This window comes from Asterias rubens, chromosome 4 (genome assembly GCF_902459465.1).
Source record: "Asterias rubens chromosome 4, eAstRub1.3, whole genome shotgun sequence".
In the NCBI taxonomy this organism is placed as follows: domain Eukaryota; kingdom Metazoa; phylum Echinodermata; class Asteroidea; order Forcipulatida; family Asteriidae; genus Asterias; species Asterias rubens.
In genome coordinates, this window is record NC_047065.1 from 19,463,636 (window position 1) to 19,487,230 (window position 23,595).

Sequence of the window (23,595 nt, forward strand, 5' to 3'; positions counted from 1 at the left end):
AGCAAAGTGAGCTAATGGGACCCTTCGTGTCTCTACGAGCTGGATGGAAACTTCATCCCCCAAGGATTTACCACCCAAAACTCCTCATCAATTCATAGCACGAAGTTGCTTCATATTTCTTACTGGTAATGAAATAGCTGTCATCATCAATAATGAATAACGAGGCAACAAGGTTGCAAGTTTTTCATTGTCGTGGAGTTTTTTGTGTCACCTCAAGGGGTTCTATCGAAGGCCCCTCGTCGTGTCCCACTGTATTTAGATACACTCAGTCACACCCCATTTAATGCTGATTACAAATGGAAATAGACGTTAGGTTTATATCGAGTACTGCACCACGACGAGGGTACCTGATTTTCAATTCCGCGCGCGTCCTTGCCGGGCTGCTGCACAGGTCTTCGGTCCCCGGACGTGTCACTGAAAATCTCCCGTGTAGTCTCTCTCTGAAAATGTCAGCATGTGCGGAAACACGTGTATGAGCGGTGTAGTGCTATTTGTTGGATATATTCTCTGCTAGTTTGTTGTTCTCATCCTGAAGTAGGATGGGGTGTTGTAGACATGTACAGGCAATCTCATCAAGGAGGGGGATAAGGAAGTCTTCATGACGCAGATGGGACTTGTTTTCTAGCGAATCAATTTTTCATGAAATATTTCAATGCGTGTTTTCTGCCGGCCGAGTCTGATGAAGAAATACACAAGGTAGATTGTATGTCTATATAATAATAGATACGAAGTATTATAAAGCGCGCCTATCCAGCCAAGGTTCACAAGGCATTGCTACAAAAGAAGAGAACAAAACAAAAGGGGAAGTAACCAAAAGAAAATACAGTTTTTGAAGACATATTAAATGCTTTTGACAAAAGGTGTGTTTTAACTTACTTTCCTTTGAGCACTTATGCACTCTCTTTACACTGACCACATGCTACAAAAAAATCTGAACATACAAAGTCCTGTGAAAATATAATCAACCTAAAAATGCTCACAAAGTACTTATTGTGCACTGTTATTCCTCTAATGTTTCAAGGGCTACAATACTTCCTGAAAGTCATTCAAGAAACAGAAATAATAGCCTATTTGAGTCCTATAGTCCTATTGCGAAGGGGCACAACAAGGGCATTTTCTTTAATAATGGGTGTTTATTAATGAGCCATTTTGCTGTCTTCGTTTCATTTCAGGTGTCTTCAGGTCGGTTCTAATTTTATTTTGGAGTTGAGGGACACGGCTGTGCAGTTGGGCACACTACATTCCATGACATTTTTGTTATGTGAACAGTTGTCCTAGTACTGAAATTTAAACTGTCGATGAGGGTTATTTTCGCTAAGCAAGTTGCTAAGCACCATTCTGTGCTGGGTGACTGAGTGTTGTTCACGTTACACCCAGACTCTATACACACAGGTCTAGTCTACTATATAGAACAGTTAGACTATAAGCAAACCCTTGACGTTATAATCTGTATGCCCATCCACAGAGCGTGTTTGTGTAGTCATGTAAGCCACTGTATACAGACTTAAAGCTTTTACTCCAAAACCATTTCCAACACAACAAAAACATACTTCAAAATCATCGGAGGAATAACTAGCAAGATAAACACACAAAGGTAATCCTCACTTTGGAATTTTCCTTTCAGTTGAGAATACAGAAATATGCGCTAATCTCGTGACTACACATGTTAGATATTCAAGTAGGGTTTGTTCCAATATGTACTATGCAGTTTGTACATGGATCAGTGGGGATTTAAGTTGCTTGGAAGGGTCGGGTTTTCTTACTGCAGTGTGCTTTATCGCCAACGACTCTACACCTTCGAGACGCACTTGAGAAAATGGCAACTCTCCTTTTCAAATTAGAGGGTTGGTGTCAGTCAGTTGTGCTTCAGTTATGCTGTTTGCCACAAAAGGAGAACTCGGACGCAAAACAAATTTCTCGTTTTCTGTCAAAGGCACTTCTTCGTTTTGCTGTATACCTACAGAAATTGTTCAACTCAATTCATGTTCAGTTCCAAAAACATCATGTTTCATAATATTAAACATTAACAGTTACAACGAGTAGCCACAATTATAAACAAGTAGTGCAGAAGGGAAAACTTATGACTGGGTGAACCCTTGGCTTTTGTAACCTTAACCTAATATTTTGGTTCGCATTATTATTTGAAAAACTTAAATAAGGCTCAGTACATAAATGTGAGCAAAATCCCAGTAAGAAAATACAAGAAAAAAAGGAAAAAAGGGGTTTTGGGAAAAAAAGGTGTTTTGGTTTTGTATGACCTCAATATTCCCGCCGAAATCCACACCTAATTTTACCGATCATTATTTAGGCTCCAGATGTGCGATAACTGAAGTCTGCTGGAGGAGTAGGTAAAATCAGTAATCATCCGAATCAATCAAATTCCATTCCTTTACAAATTTGAAAAATCTGAAATATGGTGGCATGGAGCACCTGTTGAGTTTCCTGCCCTCCCCCTTCTCTATCTCATGAGCCATATATATAATCAATAATGCCGTGGACAGGCACCAGTCTATGTCAGAGCTTAGCCAATAGGAAGTACACATGCCCTACACACCTGTTCTTATTGCCAAGCCCAACCAATCAAAGGATCAGTGGAACAAACCCTTTTAGACAATGTTGGCGACGATGGCACCTGCTTGGTGTTTGAATGTTTCTCTCTGATCTGATGGTCCATGCACAAAATAACATTCATAAATACCCCAGACAGTTTCTCTACTCCTATTGGTGGAGAGCACGTCACGTTAATGCTGAGCTATAAAACATTTTCTTGTAGAATACCTTGCTGTAATTTTGTCAAGGTTTAACAGAATCCGCGTATTGAGGCAACTGTTTTTCATAGAATTGTTTGGTTTATTCTTTAAAAAAAATACACTAAAATGTCTCCTCTGTAACGGGCACCCTATGCGGCACCAATGCAATAACCAGGGGGCATGGAGGCAGATATATCGGGCCTGCCAACCGATATATACAATATTGTTGGTTGTTGTTTCTTGTTGATAGCATAGCAAACCTTGTCTTCAACATTCTGTAGTGTATCTGATGCTGTACCCTTTCCTGTCTGCCACCACAATACGATACAGTAACCCAACTAATGTCTACAAGAAAGTTGGTTGTTCCTTCTGGACATCTAGCACAACTTCTTTTATTCAACACTTTGCAAGGCGTCTGGTGCACTGATCTCCATAGACACTGGTCTGACGCTGTTCCCTTTCCTGTCTTGCACCACATCCCAAGACATATGTTACCGCCCAACCATTGGCAAGATGAAGGAAGACCTGGTCTATATCATCAGAGAGAAACAATGCCCCTGCCATCTCAGTGTGAACAGCAGACCATAAAGATTACAGGACAAAACACTGTCCAGCCACCGGCGCACCACAATGCACGAGGTGTATACCTACTTCACACATAAATATTTTGTCTGGCAGGCATGTCCGATCCTCCAGGAACAAAAAAAACTGGTGTCCGGAACCCTTCTATTTTTGGGTGAGAGTGAAAGTGATATGACATGTTCTATGGAGTGGCCATGATCCTATAATTACCCCGTGATTACATCTCTATGCTTTCCATCTTTGTTTGGGGGGAAGGGGGATCTTGCTTGGTCTCTATTTACCATCTCTATGAATTGTGATTGGTTTAACATGGCTCCAGTTTTGACTCTTTGAAGAGGGAAAAGGGATTAGCCACAAGATGGAAGACGTTCGTACGGATGATGCCAAGATGTCTGTCTACTTCCATGGATTTTTGGGCTCGTCGTTTTCAGCCTGGTGCTTGTCAGTCATTATTAATTTTAACTTGTGTGCATCAAACACACACGACGTGAACACCTTTTGGCAATACCATACATCCAAAGATACAAATCTCTTTCCTGGAAGTGTGGCTATGCATTTTTAATTAACACGCCAACAAAATTAAGGGAGTTGAAAATTAAGGCAGCAAGGATTTCATGAGTGCAGGCCTGAAAGTTGATCTTTCAAAGGGCATGGAAATTGTTTTCTTCTTTTCAAAGGGCACTTCCATTTGTCAATCTTGAAGTCTATGGGAAACGTTTGAAAGAGCACCAAGGCCAATACCAGGGGCGACTTGTAGGCCAATACCAGGGCAATGTAGGCCTCCTCGTAGTTCCAGACTGTAAACACTAACAATCAAAATGTATTATAAAAGAAACATTTCACTCTGCTGATCAGAAACACCAGAGCTTGAGTCTGGTGCTCTCAACCACACAACCACGACATGCCAAGTTATAGACATTGCGCCCCAGGTACTATCTGGATACATACATGTATAGATGATATGAATAGTGGAAAAGAAAAATGACTCAATTGTGAAGGGATTTTTTCGTGGAAAGATACCTGTTTTCCTATCACTACCGACCATCTTGGCAGCCCAAGTGTCAGAATTGGTTTACAAACATAAGTATAATTTTGTCGTGCTATGATTTGCGTGCATCTAGGTAATCACTCACACATCCTTCTCAATATGGATCATCCTCTTCAGATTTATCATCTGTGATGAAGTTTGTGGTTTACCCCTCTCCCCTCACCTCACCTAGTTACACAGTTAGAACTGACTCTAGAGGGCTTGCCATTACGTCTTCTTGTAGATTGTCCTATCTCAACATGATGATTGCTCAAACTCTTCAACTATAGACCATGTGAACTTCGTTTACAAAAAGTGTGACCTTGTACATTCTTTGAGTATTCTGGCAGGCACAATACTTCACATGTCATATAATGGGAAAGTTGACATTTGTGTCACAATTTCCACATAAATCCAAGAATTATGAATGCAAAAGCAGTTTTGAAATGTGTCCCCTTTCAAAATATCAACAGTGATAAGAATTAGACAGTGCAATCTCCATAAAATATCAGATTTTTAGATTTGTTCAATTAGGCTGTGTATAAATCGTGTCTGCAGGAAGTCCAGGCTGTGTGGCTCTTTTGTAAACATGTGACGTCACAGGTCACATCGTCTGTAGCATACAGTAATTAGTGCAGACTAATTGTGTTAGATACCCAGTAGTTGCCAGTGAGTATCCCCTTCCTTAGGAGTCAATATGACTGCGGGTGACTGGATCCAACAAAGGAAGACGATCTATTGTGATGAGTTGAGCCTATCCTCTGGTCCTCATCTCACCCCCATATCCGGTTTATACCTCCCACTCATTGTGCTCCTTTGTGGATAGAGTTCGAAAGAAACAGTTCAAGTGTAGTCACGTGGTTGTAAGAGAAGGCTAGAGATGAGAAGAGTTGGCTTGATTGGATAACAGCCACTGTTGGCACAACACAACAAGGCTGTATCATTCCACCCATGATGTAACAGCCACTGTTGGCGCAAGAACAAGGCTGTATCATCCACCCATGATGTGGGCTACTATATGGAGTGTGTGGTTTACTACATGTCAGTTATCATTACCGTGGTTTCTATGAAATGTCTCCTTGATCCTTGTTAATCAGGACTGTGATAGCACCAACAAAAGCCACAGGTGTCTACAAGTATGTTGACTCTATCACTCTCACACAATAACCTATTGTTGTTAATCAGATCAGTGTATTGTTTTTTCTGACAATAGTTAGGTCAATACACTAGCCTTCAGTGATGATGTGGTGAACAGTTATTTGTGTACCTTGTGCAATCGGGTACAGGGGGATCAACAATTTGGGGTTCAAACAGTGTCAGATTTCGTTTGATTTGTAACTGTTTTACTTTGTCTATTGAATCCATGTGATATTTAAATAATACTTCTGTTTAACATTTTTTGTTCCCCAAAATATTGTTAAAGTTTTCCATATCGACTATTGCCAAACTTGCGTTGCCAATAGAGGGCTCCATTACATGCACTGTAAGTATTTGTCCAAGAAGTTTGTTTTTATTTGTTTATAATTATGTCAATATTGGTTTATTTCGTGACGGAATAGGCTCTACGCGTTAATATCGAGAACAGCAAAATGGTACACACTGCTTCCTTTTTACCACCTCATCTGCTTCGGAAGTTAATTTGTTAGTCAGATATAGTTATACATTATTGCTGACAGAAAACTTGCAAAATTCAAACCGTTATAAGTCGAAATGAGCCTGTCGGAGTTCCCACTGTGTCTGTCAAAGAATACTGACTTTGCAACAATCAATTGAGAGCTTTTGATAGTATAAAACATTGTGCAAAACCCCCTATGAAGATAGCTTTTGCGAGAGAGAGAGAGAGAGAGAGAGAGAGAGAGAGAGAGAGAGAGAGGGAGGGAGGGAGGGAGGGGGGGAGGGAGGGAGGGAGGGAGGGAGGGGGGGAGGGAGGGAGGGAGGGAGGGAGGGAGGGAGGGAGGGAGGGGAGGGAGGGAGGGAGGAGGGAGGGAGGGAGGGAGGGAGGGAGGGAGGTGGAGGGGGGAGGGGAGGGAGGGAGGGAGGGAGGGGGGAGGGAGGGGAGGGAGGGAGGGAGGGAGGGAGGGGAGGGAGGGAGGGAGGGAGGGAGGGAGGGGGGAGGGAGGGAGGGGAGGGAGGGAGGGAGGGAGGGGAGGTGAGGGACGGAGGGGGAGGGAGGGAGGGAGGGAGGGAGGGGAGGGAGGGGAGGCGGGAGGGAGGGAGGGAGGGAGGGCGGGAGGGAGGGAGGAGGGAGGGAGGGAGGAGGAGGGAGGGAGGGAGGGAGGGAAGGGAGGGAGGGGAGGGAGGGAGGGAGGGAGGGAGGGAGGGAGGGAGGGAGGGAGGGAGGGAGAGGGAGGGAGGGAGGGAGGGGAGGGAGGGAGGGAGGGAGGGAGGGAGGGAGGGAGGGAGGGAGGGAGGGAGGGAGGGAGGGAGGGAGGGAGGGAGGGAGGGAGGGAGGGAGGGAGGGAGGGAGGGAGGGAGGGAGGGAGGGAGGGAGGGAGGGAGGGAGGGAGGGAGGGAGGGAGGGAGGGAGGGAGGGAGGGAGGGAGGGAGGGAGGGAGGGAGGGGGGAGGGAGGGAGGGAGGGAGGGAGGGAGGGAGGGAGGGAGGGAGGGAGGGAGGGAGGGAGGGAGGGAGGGAGGGAGGGAGGGAGGGAGGGAGGGAGGGAGGGAGGGAGGGAGGGAGGGAGGGAGGGAGGGAGGGAGGGAGGGAGGGAGGGAGGGAGGGAGGGAGGGAGGGAGGGAGGGAGGGAGGGAGGGAGGGAGGGAGGGAGGGAGGGAGGGAGGGAGGGAGGGAGGGAGGGAGGGAGGGAGGGAGGGAGGAGGGAGGGAGGGAGGGAGGGAGGGAGGGAGGGAGGGAGGGAGGGAGGGAGGGAGGGAGGGAGGGAGGGAGGGAGGGAGGGAGGGAGGGAGGGAGGGAGGGAGGGAGGGAGGGAGGGAGGGAGGGAGGGAGGGAGGGAGGGAGGGAGGGAGGGAGGGAGGGAGGGAGGGAGGGAGGGAGGGAGGGAGGGAGGGAGGGAGGGAGGGAGGGAGGGAGGGAGGGAGGGAGGGAGGGAGGGAGGGAGGGAGGGAGGGAGGGAGGGAGGGAGGGAGGGAGGGAGGGAGGGAGGGAGGGAGGGAGGGAGGGAGGGAGGGAGGGAGGGAGAGAGAGAGAGGGAGAGAGAGAGAGGGAGAGAGAGAGAGGGAGAGAGAGAGAGAGAGAGAGAGGTAAACTTTCACTCAAATATTAAAGGACTATAAGTCTGAATCCGTTTTAGGCATCTGACAGCACACATCCATGATGTGTGCAACAGCATGCTATTTCTTTCAATGTTCTTTTGCAACTTCGACGTCCAAACATTCACCGATTTGTTATGTTTATTCATGGGGATACACCAAGTGAGAATACTGGTCTTTGACCATTTTTATTATCTAAACGTGTCCAGTGTCTTTAATAGGTGATAAAGGTGTTAGTTTAGACCAACATTAAAACGTGTGTATGATAACACAGGTTCTGTGGGACAGAGATTCAGCCACATCAGGCACTTTTGTGCTAGTCCAGAAAATGAAGAAAAAAAGAGAGTATTTGGAGAAGAAGAAGCAAAAAAGCAATTGATTTGCCATAATGCTGCCATCCAAAAGCAATCCATAATAAGATTGACTTAATTTCCCAAGTCCTACAGGCTGCAAATCTAAACCCTCTTTTATCCCCAGGACATACAGATTATAATATGATTGGATTATCCCACGGCTCAGTAATATCCAACACCAGATGATTAGAGGCAAAAGTAAACCAATTTTGAGCGGCATGGAGCGACCGAGGTTGTACAGCCGTGGTAAGACATTGGTTTGATGTGAAATTCAATTGGGCTAACTAGATTTGGAAAGGAGTGGGATCGAGCTTGCCGGGGTGGTTTAGTCCCGGGCATCGTGAAACAGGTCCATACATCGGCAACAGATTATTTATAGCCTTGGATATACACAAAAACATGTACTAAGAAGCGGATTCTGAAATTGCCTTACAGTTTTTTTTAATGTTTTTTAGTTAAGTCGGTTTATCAGAAATATCGGAATTATCGGAATTTTCAGGAAGAAGTGCAGTTGAAAGAGGTGTCTTCTTTTGATATTCACATATGGTTGTGGGTTGTGAGAGCCAATACAAACAATTCAATTTAAAAGGGTATTATTGTTTGTCTTCTGCAAGATTCCGTTTAATAATTTCTTGATCAAATTCTCCATGCGTTAGGAAATTCCCATCGTTATATGGATTTGTTAGTTGTTTTCCTAATTAGTGCAGATTAGGCTACGTTTGCAAGGACTCTTATTGACATAGTTTGACTAAAATTAGGCCGAATCTGTATATAGTCGACTATAGTTGGACTACGCTAGTCAACTTGTTGGGAACCAATCTTCTGGCATGGTCGCATCGCTGGTCAACCCATGTTTAACAGCACCGCTGAGAGAGGACTGTCCAGTTTTCCGAAAAATGTGGGTCTGATTTATTATTGCAACAACCTTAAAGACAGTCGACACTATTGGTCAAAGACTAGCCTTCACAGTTGGTGTATCTCGACATGTGCATAAAATAACTAACCTGTGAAAATTTGAGCTCAATCGGTCATCGAACTTGCGAGATAATAATGAACGAAAAAAAAACCCTTCTCACACGAAGTTGTGTACGTTTAGATGGTTGATTTCGAGACCTCAAGTTCTAAATCTGAGGTCTCGAAATCAAATTCGTGAAAAAATTACTTTTTTCTCGGAAACTATAGCACTTCAGAGGGAGCTGTTTCTCACAATGTTTTATAACACCAACCTCTCCACATTACTCGTCACCAAGAAAGGTTTTATGGTAATAATTATTTTGAGTAATTACCAATAGTGTAATTGTTTTGTTATAATAAAATCCAGTATCGTAAATTAAGTGTGCCTTTCATCCATAAAGGTTAGGCTGAGACACATTACCATGTGTTCAGTACATGATGTAAATGAGTAAACATTGTCCATGTTACTTTTTAGCTATGATTTTTATTTCCCAAACAATAAACAAACAAGGCAATTTTCCTGTTTACCGGGCGCGTTGACGTGACTATCATTCGCACTTGGAGTTCAGTGTGCATGGCGCTGCGTACATCACCAACAAACCACACCTTTGGTCCTCGCTCAAACTTGCCCTTATCTTTCATCTTCCATTTCGAATTCTCGCATTGATTAAAAATTATCCTGAAATCACTTCCAATGAGGTGTGAATCTGTCTTTATAGCAAGTGGTTTATAAAGGAACAAGTAAACAATAAGCACGACAAAAAGATGAGATTCAACAAAGCAATCGTTCTATAACCTTATTTCTTCCAGTCTCACACCCTTTTGCTCAGACCAAGGAAACATCTCCCAGTGCACCCTTTCCTTTTAAAAAGAACTAAGGAAAACTGGAAATGGTTTGAGATGGGTATAAAGTCTCAGGAGGCTCTAGCCTGGTATAAGGGTATCAGCAACAGAGCGTATGCATATCAGAGGTGATATTTATAGTCCCAAAGGCAGATGTAAGTGCAAGATGTCATTAGGTAGGAGTAATCATGTAGAAAGATGGTTAGTGAGAAGGGTCGAGAGTACAATGGCTTGCCAGTCAGACCATGAGACCCCGTCGACGGCATTTGCTGCCGCTATGTGAAGCTAACTGCATGCTCCTACGATTCAAACGACGGACACTTTGAATGCCAAGTGCACATTTAATATTCATATTTTTGCTTCTGTTCATACCCGTCTTGTGAAGTGATGAGCTGTGAGGATGGCTCTTTATCATGAGGTCTGTATGGTTTTAGGTAAGGGGTGTCTGGGTTCCAGTCGGTCAATAATTGACCTAGATTGTCCGTCAATGTGTGACACAAGAGTGGTTCAAAGTCACCTGTCTCCTTTTCAGGGAAAAAGTACAAGTAAATAACACATCAAGGAACTGCACTTTTTTGTTTGTTTGGAGCGGACTGTTCAAAAGGAATGTCAAATTTACCGATGTCAGTTGTGATTCTTTTCCGTATGAAGCTGGAAACATTTGAAGTTTTCGAAATGTGGAGGCGGATGGAAACATTTGAAAGTTTCCGTTTGAAGTTTCCGTCACGTGTATATAGGTGGTTCAAGTTTCGGTTTCCGTAAGGTGGATGTGATACTATTTGAAGTTTCCGTTTAAAGTGTTCGTAAGGTGGGGGAAGTTTCCGTAAGTGGCACTATTTGCAGTTTCCGTAAGGTGGAGGTGGAAACATTGGACGTTCTCTGGACAGTCGCACATTGTTACCGACATAAACATGTCATCATAGGATGTAACTTTGCCCTCCGCCCTGATTCGGAACCTCGACCTTCCTACATAACCATACAGACGACCGAGTTTTCTCGGTGTCAAACAGGTGTCCTATATTTGAATTATAACCAGTTTAGTATACTTATACCTTTGGTTGTAAAGGGCATGTGGTATTGTGATAGTTAAGGTTACCAATTATAACACACACCAAATAAGATGAAACTGAAAATCTTACAGATTGTCACTAAAAAGGCACTGGACCCTATTGGTAATTACTGGAATTGGAAAATAATCGTGTAAGGGTGTTTTTTCCCATTATTATCTCGCAACTTTGACGACCAATCGAGTTCAAGTTTTCACAGGTTTGTAGTTTTGTACATATGGTGAGATACACCAAGTGAGAAGACTGATCTTTGACACTTACCAAAGGTGTCCAATGTCTTTAAACCCAAGTGCTAAAAAAGCAACTTCCTTCCTTCATATTTATCACTGACACAGTAAGACACCGCACAAGTTTTTACGCTGTCAACGGAAATGGGCTGAGTGTAAAATACAGACTCCTCGGCTATGTGGGATTACTGTTGTGTCCCCGTTTGCCTTATCTCTTTCATGTCAGTCAGAAGGGAAGAGGGTATGTGTGGAAGGGGCGGGTTGAGGTGATTTGTACCGGTTAGCGCGCCGTTGTTTGAAGCTGATAAGAATTTATTGCACATGGCGGGGTTTTCCTTCAACTGAGACTCTCATACTTCGAACATGAATGAGGCACACGTCTTGGTCTTAGTCACGGTGTACATGAATGACGAATCATCCTTCAATAACTTTGACAAAATACATGTTCCTCGTCTTTATTTGTGGCGTCCCGCTCTGACACACCAAGGTCTAGCAGTGGATTAAAACAATGTGATTTGGGGAACATAACTCATTTCACATCATTATTATGTTACCCTCCCTAAATGTTAGCATTCGGGGAAGTTGAGGGTAACATTAATAATGATGGAGTTATGTTCCCCAAATCCCCAACGTACACAGTTTGACGATCATGACAGTAGAAAGCTTCCCTTGAAATTTTACTTACTGAGGTGCTGTAGTTTTTGAGAATTAATGGGTAATAATTTACGTCTCGGTTTTAGCATGTAAAAACGTATAAACCAGTTATGCTATGGTTTTGGTATAATATCATAACTGGTTTAGGGGATTTTACATGCTAAAATCATTTTGGTCTCGTGATTTTGTGACTTGTTTTACTCACTTCTCAAAAACTACACAACCTTAGTTAGTAATATTCGAAGGGAAGCTTTCCACTATCATTATCTTCAAACCTTGTAAGTTTAATATAAATCTGTGGACATTTTGAAAAAGTACCCCGAATCCTTGAAGCAGCTCCATAAACTGTGGGCCTGATTTTATAGACATACATTAATACATCAGGATCATTGGTTTAAACTCATGGATCGGTTGTCGGTTACTAATAGTCTACCACGAGCCACCATCAAGAGGCTGACTTAGGAAACATATTGTGATGGGAGGCTTAGCTGGATATTTTCCCGTCGCTCCTCATCAAATTTAGATGTTAATAATTTGTATCCTCTCTCTTTCTTTGGACAGTTTTTTTTTATCAGCTTTTGGTTGTATTCCACTTTAATCCAATCTTCCGTAAGTTCGATGCACTGACTAAACAGTTGAAGGGGATTTGAGGATTGTCCTTCAACGGTGTGATTTCCACCTCGTGTGTTCAATCTGTATAAAGCTTAGTCTTTGAGCAAAAAGGAACATGTATTGAGGATAGGGTAATTGATACATATTTTATTTGTCATAAATTGTGTACTTTCTATGGATGGTGTACCCCAACATTATATGCGTACAATAACAAACATGTGAAAACGTTGGCTCAATTGGTCGTCGAAGTTGCAAGAGAATAATGGAAGAAAAAAACACTCGTTGTACAACTTTGTGCGCTTTTAGATGGCATAATAAAAAGGCTTCGGTGAGAATTTACCTCTTTCTCAAAAACTATCTTCATAGGAAGCCGTTTCTCTCAACTTGTTATAAATTATCAAGGTATCCATTGCTTGTTACCAAGTAGGTTTTTGTGCTAACAATTATTTTGGGTAAATACCAATAGTGTCATGTGCCTTTAATCATGATTGGATGTTTTTGAAAGAGTGTTCAGGGGCTATTGCACTGTTGTAGCACTTAATACCGGCGCTAATAATGCCTGGAAACGGTGTATGATCCTAAGAAACTTTAATCGACGAGATGAGAATGAGATGGTCTGAAAGTCACGAAACAGTGAAACACGTGTGATAAACCCATGGTGTAACAGCCATAGGGACCGTAATCTAAAACCACCTTACTTGATTCAAAATGAGACAAAAACAAACGTCCTTTGTGTACTGATGGGGGACCAGGCTTAGCCAAAGCTTTAAACTGTGTCCGCAAACAACGGATGTGTCCAGAATTAATGATTAAACAGTACTTTAAATGAGTCATTGAATTAATGATGGGATGGTTGATCAATCATTCAAGAAGAGACGGTTCACCATCAAACTCTGAAGGAGGCCAATACCTATGGGAGAGTGTGTTACAGTCAGACTCTGATGGTGGGTAAGGCCTGGCTGCAAGGGAAACTTACACTGTATTACAACATATTATCATGTAGTCTACTATCTATAAGTGATCCTGCTGAAATCTGAAACTCTATCGCCTCTTGTCACGTCGTCGTGTTTTTATTAAGCTGAAAGAGACTCGATGCATACAAATTGAGTTGAGGTATGAACTTGATGGAGGCATCATTGGCCATGAATTCCTAAAACACCTGAGTGGCCTATATACATGTCGGAGTACTCGAACTTGTATTGACATAGTATGTGGACTGATTACAGCAAACGTTTATTACTGTGGCTCAATGGAGATTGAGGATTTCAATTTGTCACCATTTGTGAGTTTTTTTTTTCCTTTGTGTGCATGTTGACTGAGGTGCGCTGCCCATTGTGCAAGGGAGTCAATAAGACAATGTCCTAATTCAAATGAAAGCAATTTTCTCCGGGTTGTTGTTTTTGTTTTGTTTTACTTTCCTTTTTTTTAATGAACAGTGAGTTAAAGACAAAAACAAACACTCAAAGTGTTTTTTTCTGAAGAGTTCATATTGTTCTAACATTTTTTTTTTTCAATTGATAACATAATTGTAAAAATCCTACTCATTTAACTGAGAAATTGATATGAAATTGAAATTGAACTATTGATCTTAAGAAAACATTGAAATAGACAGAGTTATAGTAACCCCCCCCCCCCCCCCCCCTCGGCTTATTTAAAGAAATACAAATGGTCTCTATTAATAAAGTACGGCAGTATTCATTTCTAACACAGCATAAATGCATTGGAAATGAGTTGCCACTCAAATTTAGCATAAGGCCAGTGTAAACAATGTTGACTTGTTATTTAGCGAGTCATTGTTTCCACAACACTGTTTTACCACACAGAGCAATTTCCCCCGCTCGTTGCTTTTATGCATAACACTCCCCCACGACTTTACACTTTTCAAACACTCTTCCATCGTGCTTCTTCACACTGTTTTAGCATTTTCTCGAAGACGTGACATCAACTCGTATTGTATTGCCGGAGTAACCCGAGTGGGATGAGTTTTTGTATCTGGTTATAATGTTTTGATATACCGGTCAGGTACGAAGATAACACGTTCGGTTGTTGTACCACCTGAGACCGTGGTGTTCTTTGCATGCACGATCCGTCTGGATCCGGCTATGCGATATGGCTACGATCCGGCTGCATTTTTTTCCCCTGCAAAAATGCTATTGGTGTGCTTTTCGATCTGGAGTTTTTCTTCGTTCTAAACAAGTTCAAAAAAGGAAGTCTATGGTATAGCAATTCTTAACAGCAGGCACAAACAATTTCGATCCGGCTACGGGGTAAAGCTGGGATGGTTTGTGTTGAAGTCTTGACTTGATGATCTCACTGAAAAACGCCCCCAAGGAACGAGGTTGTCTACGGGGCTTGGCTATAAAGACATAGTGTAAGCACCTTTAAGGTCTAGTTTATAAAACTGATTTGAATTGAATTTTGAGGCATTGCATATTGAGGTATCAATGTATTTTGATTTTCGGAAATCTACTCCACGGTAAGTAGAGAAGCCTCCCGAATTCCGAAAAATCGTTTCTGCGGTAGAAGAATTTATAGCAAATCAAGTTCTCAAAAGAACATAATCTACCCAACAAGTAAATGAACACAAGGTGTTACCGAAGACCAAATAATAATAAGTTGAATAGAGAAAGGAACGGGGTGGCGTCAGGGCTACTTAAATGCATGAGAATATTGAGTGAGAGTTGAAACGAGCTTCTTGGAATTTTTTTTAACTCTTCATCTAGTCTGCGATGGATGGCCGGATATGATTTGATTTCCATAAATTGTTTTAAAGAATTAACCGTAAACAAATTTAAGAATGTTTTCTGGTTGGTTTTGCTCATTTTTAAATTAATGTTTGTTAATTTTTGTAGCGGTGACACAGTTTAGGTTTTTTAATGTCTTAAATCATGACACCGTGAATAGTGAAAGGTAATAGATGATTATATATGGATGCAGCACCTTGATCCTATCAGAGGGTAAGGCTTGGAATAATTGTCCAGAGAGGCTGCAGGAATTGTTCATAGACACGGCGAGAGAGAATACACAAGGGCTGTGTAGAGAGAGAGACGCCGGTGTGTTAATGACTGTACGTCCTAGGATCATTCCTTCTGACTAAACCACCAATGAGTGGAAAGCAATCACAACCCATCAAGCCTCGCTGATTCCTTCCACTCAACTTGACTTCTCTCTTGCATTCCCCGATTGGCCCAATGCTGCTAATAAACCATCTTCGCTGTCTAATGAACCATTCACATACTGCGTATGATCTATCCCGGCTAGGTAACACCTCGGGAGGAAATGAATCCGCGGGGATGTGTTGTGTACCCCGATCGCTGCGCAAACAAAGATCAATAATATCTCTACATTGGAGGAGAAGACGGGGCATCAGTAAGATGTAAAATCATCCCCCTACAAACTGATGTCAAGCATCTAGTCAACATGTGTACCAGGATGTTCTGGGATTCATATGTCACCATTTCTTTGACTAATTGCTTCCAATCCTCTTAAGAATTGCATTAGTAAAGAGGTGTTTAGACGAGATAAGAATCAAATTAGAGCATCTTCAATCATCCGTCTGATTGCTATTGTAATAATGGAAGCAAATCAAATCAAATAAATTATTTATTTATTCACTCACTGATATTTTGCACGCAAATTTATTCTGAAAAATCAATTTATCTTGGCGAGATTTGTTGTTATTACTTTTTTGCAGTGATTTTACACGGGCATTGCTCTTTTCAGTTTGAAGTGAGACCTATTGGGTACATGTCCTTTGCGATACACATTGTAGACACTTGCATTTTAATTGTTAAAAGATGATAGGCCTACATGCTTTAGATGTAGAACAATGAATCAATCCAACATATACATCTCTTTGGAACTCCTTGCCTGGTGCATGTTTCCCTTCATCCTACAATCTATACTGTTTTCCTACATCTAGCTCCCCGAGTTAATAATTATCACATTTGATATTCGTTCCTCTTGTAACCTCTTACCAAGACAGCCTTGCAGCATTGTTAAAGGCGAACTTTAATGCCACTGATTTAAAGAGTGATTACACACGTATACCATTTGCGTTGATTGTTTCTGGTCAATAAGACCGCTCCGATTACAGGCTTTAGTCATTCATTATTGTCAAGTGGTTGTCATCATTGTTTAATTGCCCTCGCCGCAGTCTGATTTCTCGTTCAACAAACCTCCGGTGCTAATTAGTTTAATTAATCAATGGGGGGGGGGGGCAAGAGGTATATGCAGCTCCTCGTGGACTCAAAAATTAACGAGTATAAGTGGAGAGGTTGGTAGTATAAAACATTGTGAGAAACGGCTCCTCTGAAATGGATTGGTTTCGAGAAAAAAAAAGTAATTTTCCACGAATTTGATTTCGAGACCTCAAGTTTAGAATTTGAGGTCTCGAAATCAAGCATCTGAAAGCACACAACTTTGTGAGACAAGGGTGTTTTTATCTTTCATAGTTATCTCTCAACTCCGACGACCAATCGAGCTCAAGTTTTCACAGGTTTGTTATTTTATGCATATGTTGAGATACACCAAGTGAGAAAACTGGTCTTTGACAATTACCAATAGTGTCCACTGCCTTAAATAGAAAATCAAAGCAAAGTAAAACCACAAAGTTTGGATGTATTTTTTTCAAGTAGAAGTCCATGCAGCTCGCCGTCAGACTCCGAGGTAAAAATTTAAAAAAAAGGAAGAGGTTTTTGCTGTAAAAAGTGAAGGAATCCGTGATCTGATAATTTGTCTAGTTGAGTGTCTCTTTAAGTAGAGAATCAAAGCAAACTATAACACAAAAGTTGTGGTGTATTTCATTATTTTTTTAATTTATTATATTAATTTATTATATAATAAAATGCAGCATATTTTAAAGATTTGTTGAGTGTTCAGCCTCAGGCCTGGGATTACAATAAGGCTATGGTCTCTGTTGCCCTTGGTATTGGCCTCGTTGCCCCCATCACACACTTTAAACTTTCCAATGCCCTTTGCAAGAAGGTAAAAAAGGCCTTGCGCTTTCCAAGATAAAATTCCAGGCGATGTAGCCATTTAAAGTTTAGGCATAAAATAATAATATGTATATTGGGTCGTTGTACAACACCTTGCCAATATTAAAAACTGCTGTTACATATGTTTAAAGACATGGACACTATTGGTAATCGTCAAACACTAGTCTGCACAGTTGGTGTATCTCAACATATGCATAAAATATTAAACATGTGAAAATTGAGCTCGATCGGTTGTCGAAGTTGCGAGATATTAACGAAAGAAAAAAATACTCTTGTCGCACCATGGTCACACGCAGTTATGTGCTTTCAGATGCTTTATTTAGAGTCGAAATCAAATTCATAGGAAATAACTTCTTTCTTGAAAACTACGTCACTTTAGCTGTTTCTCACAATGTTTTATATTATCAACTTCTCCCCATTACTCGTAATCAAGAAAGGTTTTATGATAATAACCTTTTTTAGAAATTACTAATAGTGTCCACTGCCTTTAAGTCCTCAAATTATTTACAACAACATTTGGCAGGATTGAAAACTGATGTTCGAATTGCTGTTTAACATTGTGCACAACACTCTTTGCCTGATTACGGTTGTCTTTAATATTCAAGCGTTATCAAAACATGTAATACGAATTCTCCAAGAAGAAATCACCATGTGTCCTTCATGATGTATTTTACTCCAGGCGTAATGCGTGAACATCATTCAATCATTTTGAGGTTCGTCGTAATGAGGTCCAGGCTTTGTAAAGTGGGTGTCATGATCACAAATGGGGACCCCGGTGTTATAGAATAAATGCATTTACACTAATTGTTTCAATCGGGGGGGGGGGGGGGAGAATAATATCACAGGCTGAGACTTTCATCAGAATAATAAGAGTGGCTGGGCCTAGGGCTATGAGGCTTAATCCAGTTCTTGTATATCAACGGCTTCGGTTGGCAGGTTCGGTGCGATCGTATGAGCTCGCTCGAACCCCCCAACAGAAAGCTGGCAGGATTGACTAGAGCCGCTCCGGGGGGAATGTAACATGGGATGTATCCGTGAGACCTGAACCAATAGTCGATGGTATAGGAACGGGTTTTGTTTGCCGTGTCTCTGACGGTTTGCTCCGGCGGAGGGCTTCTGAGTTAACACCCTCTACCCGGATTTTGAGGATGTGGCTTCTGTTATGAGACAATGATGGCCCGATGTACCCCCGGTCTCTGCCCTACTACTCTATCCCCCCCCACCCCTCGGGTTACAAAGTACCATCATGATCATGCTTTAAATGAAATTAAAACTGAATGCGATTAGGCGGGGATAGTTCCATCTCTTTTCTATAGTACACCGCTCATTGCGGCCATAGAGAATCTGTTCTTTTTGCAGGGGGAGAGTGAACATCAGTTGAGAGCGTTTTTTTCTCCTTCTTTATAATGAGTTATAGTTTACGGCAGGGCATCAAAAGTGGGTCATTGAATTTCAAATACAAAATGGCGCCAATTTATTTGCCCCCTAATTGGCTGGTTTTGAATCAATTTCAACATCGAAGCATAGTGAGTATAAACTTCCAAATAGAGATTTACAAAAGTTGAACGCGCTTTCAGAAGGAGGGAGGATTGTAAATGTTGTCTCATAAAACCTCATTTTATTATTGTTAAATGAAATATTAAAAGCTAACTTAGAAGAACAAGATGACCACACCATCTGAAGAGCTTTGAACTATTAAAAATATGGAATAGTTTAAAGCCATTGGACACGTTCGGTAAACAATATTGTCAAACGGCCCACACTTCGTGGTATCACAACAGATAATATAAAAAATACCAAAACTGTGACAATTTAGGCTCAATCGGTCATCGGAGTCGAGAGAAAATAACGGGAACCCCCCCCCCTTGTTTCCGCACGTTTCACCGTGTCATGACATGTGTTCAAAATAAATCCGTAATTCTCGTAATCGAGAATTGATAATTGTGACCATATTTCAACACTTTTTACTGGTCATACACAAGGTTTATACAAACCCACGTGACGCGCTCTCCACCAATAGGAAAAGCGAAACTGTCTGAGGTATTTACGAATGGAGATTTACAAAATAATTTACAAAACCCTCATTTTATTATTGTTAAATGAAATATACGCTTACTTGGAAGAACAAGATGACAACACCATCTGAAGAGCAAAATAGGGAATAGTTTAAAATCCTCCAAAAGTGAAAATCACTTATGTGTGAATAAACATAATTGAGTTTTGTGTCAAATCGAGGATGAGGTGTTACGATCTCGACAGCCAAAAGTAAAATGTAATGGCGGCAAATCATGGCATGCATCAGCCTTAAATTAGATCATATTCACTCATCGTGCTATATCCAGACACCTGTACAATCAAAAACATCCCAGTCTCTCTGCCTCAGTCCAGTCTCGAAATGAATCTGCATCCCTGAGCTACAAACTGACGATCACTAAAGGCAGTGGACACTATTGGTAATTACTCAATATCATAAAAAGTATTCTTGATAACGAGTAATGGGGAGAGGTTGCTAGCATAAAACATTGTGAGTATAACAGCTCTATGTGAAGCAACGTTGTTTTCGAGAAAGGAGTAATTTTCCACGAATTTGATTTCGAGACCTCAGACTAAGAATTTTAGGTCTCGAAATCAACAATCTAAAAGCACACAATTTCGTGTGACAAGGGTGTTCGACGACCAATTGAGTTCAAATTTTCACAGGTTTGTTATTGTATGCATAATTTTTATGTTGAGCTACACCAGGTGAAAGGACTGGTCTTAGACAATTACCAACAGTGTCCAGTGTCTTTAAAGCCATTGTACACTTTCGGTTAGGTGTTGTCCAAAGGCACACACTTCGTGTATCACAACTTACATATAAAATAACAAACCTGTGAAGATTTAGGCTCAATCGGTCATCGGAGTCGGGAGAAAATAACAGGAAAACCCACCCTTGTTTCCGCACGTTTCGCCGTGTCATGTCATGTGTTTAAAATAAATCCGTAATTCTCGACAACGAGAATTGATAATTGTTTTAATGTTTTCTCAAAAAGTAAAGCATTTCATGGAATAATATTTCAAGAGAAGTCTTTCACCATGACCTTGTGTAAACCCTGTAAGTTATTTTGTTCTGTTCCGAAAGTGTATAATGGCTTTAAAGTGCTTAAATTATAACCGAGCGATCATCCAAAGTATGATTTCCCAATAGGTGGGGTCACATTCTAGTTTGAGTCGGGGAATCTTCTATGGTTGTTGGAACCGCACAGAACCTATGTTTGTGAAGTGGGATTAAGGCTTTAGGAAGAAACAAATGGGTAGGAAAAGGAAATATTGAGAGACAGGGGTAGATGGGCAGAGTGTGGAGAAATAGTTCCCTCATCCATGGACAGGGTATGGAACTACTTTTAGACGTGATGCAAGAAAAATAAGGACTGGTGGAGAGGAACCTTTCAACTGAGTGATTTTAATCCAGTCAGTAGAGGAAACTTACTACCATCCCAGCCAGTTAATCTGGAAATGTAATTTATTGGCGTATGGCCTCTTAACATCTTATGATGATACGCACCCCCCCTCCCCCCCCCCTCACTTCTTCACCCACACCATGCCATGAGCCACACACACTTGTGTATTATGCCTATATCTGATTAGAGAAATTGGAACAGGGTCTTGAAAGTGTAGTGACACCCTGTCGTGTGAGAAGAAAAGGGGTGTACAGATTGTCGGCTTTAGCTCCGTCATTATTGCGCTAATATTAATTCCAGTTGGATTGGCACCTCAGCTAATGCTCCACATACCCTGAATACTAGACTCACTGAGTAGTTTAACATGATCTCTTTAAATATATATATTTATATTATAGCTTACGTGGTAAGCTAGCGACGATCACAGTTGTAGGACGATCACAGATATGGTCCTCATTCACAACACTGGCATACTAATTAAAGTTGAGAGCTAAGGTTTAACAGCTTTCAACCACATTTGTTATCTTTTTAGTCTGAAACATGTCAAGATATAAATTCATTGTCTATAAAGCCCGGTTCATTTTTTTCTATGAATGCAAAGCGAATGTTGACGTCACTGACTGACTGTTTCCACAGCAAATGTTCACAGTAGTTGAGCACAAGTCAACTGCATTGTGAATTTTTCGTTGCGATTTTGTGAGGTCAAATTTCGATGCATTCGCATTCGCAGGAAGTATGAACCGGGCTTTGAGCCTTTTACCCCCTTTCTGCCCAGTTGCACCAATCTACATAAAGGCCATTTACGTAACTAGCTTTATTTATTTCAAAGCTCTGTTCAAGTTGTCAAGCAAAGCAAAGCATTTATATTCAATATCAAAACTAAGACATCACAAAACGGTTGGGTGTCCCCAAGATGTGTTACACCATGGATACAAGAGCCAACAAGCCAATGTGATGTCAGAATGTCTCCAGGAACGCGTAAGACATGCACGGGCTACATCTAAAACACAGATTCCGCTGGGTCTATAGGGAAATAGCGATAGAAACGGAAGACTTTGCAGCCTAAAGATCACTTTGTCGCACATACAAAACCCCCCTCTAATAAGCTGGGCAAACGAATCTAATATAATGTGCGTCTACTGGGAAATCAGGGACTGAATTAAATCCGAGAAGGGTTGCAGTAATTTTGTTACTCATCGCTGGCTTGGTGCGGTTTATGTGCAGTCTGTGTCTCGAATGAGATTACAATCGCGCGCTTGTTGTTTACAGACACTCGCGCCTGTTTTTCTTCTCATGAAATTAATCATTGGGCCGTGTAGCTACTTATGTTTGGGCTTCCATTACAGGAAGATGGGATGCAACTTACATACGCAGGTATCAGCAATACTTGATTGTGTCTCTTGAGACACCTCAACTAGTTTGGTTACTTATTTTCCTCTCTCGGAGTGATGGTTTTCGGATGGTTTAGAAGGAGCAGTCTTTGAAACTCACACTGTATACCTCTGGGCCCTCTGGGCAAGTAGCAGACTTGTTTTTTTGCTGGCGACAATAAGACCATTTTTGTATGGACATTTTGCATTGTTGCTTTTTATGGAGTATATTTTAGATTATTTCTATAATTACCCAAAATTACATAGACAAAATCTGAGAATTGCTCAGAGCAATAAATTCACATCAAAATATGACAGTGGATGAATGCAGGTTTTGATTATTCAATTCAATTCAATGGTTTATTAAAATTCTATTCAATTCGCTGCCAGCAGCAGAATTACATGAACAGTTACATAGTTAAATAATTTGGAGTAAAACATTACATTACTATTTAAAATTGCCTAAATCTTACACAGAAAAACTGAGAGGGAGAAGTACTGTACACTCCTATAGGGAGGAGAACAGTTACTTAAAATTAATTAATTAAACATATGAAAAATTAAAATGGCGAATAAACTATTACACTCTAAAACGGAGATTATTTAGAAAATGGGAGGGATTTAAAGTCAATCCAAAGGCCCGCAGTCAGGGACCGATCCACTTCATGCACCAAAATCAAACAGTGGAACTGAAAAATAAAGTTGGTTCACAAAAGTGAGTTGGGAACCAGTTGCAGCATTGGAAACTCTATGAACCATTGGCTGGTAAACTGTTTAAGCTAAGCATCCTTTTCCAAGCTAAGCAAGTTTTGTGCTAACATGTATATACAGTTTGGCGCATGGTCATGGGCCCTGCTTACAACAGACGCGCTAACGAGGCTCTTGTAAATTCATGATTCTCTGGGTTGTGCGACCAGAATTGCATGGCAAGGAATGCCCTGAGACACTGAGGCCTGATTATGGTGGCTTCATTTGCTAACAATTTCTTGGCCTGCTTTCTCGGGCTGAGTATTAAGTACTCAACGTTGATATGTTGTTGTCGTTGTTCGTCTGTTTTCTTGTCTAACTTCCCATCTTCTTAGTCATAATTCCACCTACCCAATAAAAATTAACAACCGTCGGTTATATTTTTCCAATATTAGCCAATTATGTGATAAGATCAAACTGCGCTGTTTTTAAGGAAGCATGAAGCTTGTGGTATATGAGTTTGCTCAAGTTGCAGCAGGCTTGCCTCAAGGGTGGGACTATAGTAACCGGCTCAGCCTCTAGGAGAAAATCCTCATCAAAATACACACAGCTAGAATATACATCTCCACATCTTCATCTTTTACATCTTAAGATCTTGATACCAGAAGCAAAGTAGAGAGAGAGAGATAGAAAGAGACATGGGGTAGAGAAAGGCGTGTTCCAACCAGTCGTGCCTTGTTGCACCATTCTGTGGTTACAGGAAAAAAACACACCATCTGTAATCTGCCAGGGCTTGGCCCCCAAATTATTCATGGTGAAGGGGA